Source organism: Alligator sinensis, unplaced genomic scaffold (assembly GCF_000455745.1).
Source record: "Alligator sinensis unplaced genomic scaffold, ASM45574v1 scaffold59_1, whole genome shotgun sequence".
Classification (NCBI taxonomy): domain Eukaryota; kingdom Metazoa; phylum Chordata; order Crocodylia; family Alligatoridae; genus Alligator; species Alligator sinensis.
Genome location: NW_005841878.1, coordinates 4,388,216 through 4,388,515, shown reverse-complemented (window position 1 = coordinate 4,388,515; position 300 = coordinate 4,388,216). Strand labels below are relative to the sequence as shown.

General features: G+C 40.0%; 1 protein-coding gene across 9 annotated transcripts in view; it reads right to left on the bottom strand.

Moving 5' to 3' along the window:
- The window catches only part of GPALPP1 (GPALPP motifs containing 1), a 30,532-nt gene that overhangs the window by 16,667 nt on the left and 13,565 nt on the right, over positions 1 to 300 (bottom strand). The window lies entirely within an intron of this gene.

The window sequence follows — 300 nt, the reverse complement described above, 5'->3', positions numbered from 1 at the left end:
GATAAAAGAGGGGGGGGGGGGGGGGGGGGGGAGACGGACGGACGGACGGACAGGACGGGACACGGCATAAATAATGTTTATTTCAATGCTCATTGAGAGTGAAGAGTATAGCATCCTCTAAGGCTCTGACCCTGTAAAAAGAATTACATACACTCTTAACTTTGCATATTTTAATATTCCCATTTAACTAAATTATGTGCTGTTTCATGAGAGCTGCTAAACAATGTTTTTTCATTATTTAAGTCAAATAATTAAACAAAACTTGATCATACCCAGGAATCTTTCCACTAACTACAGCAG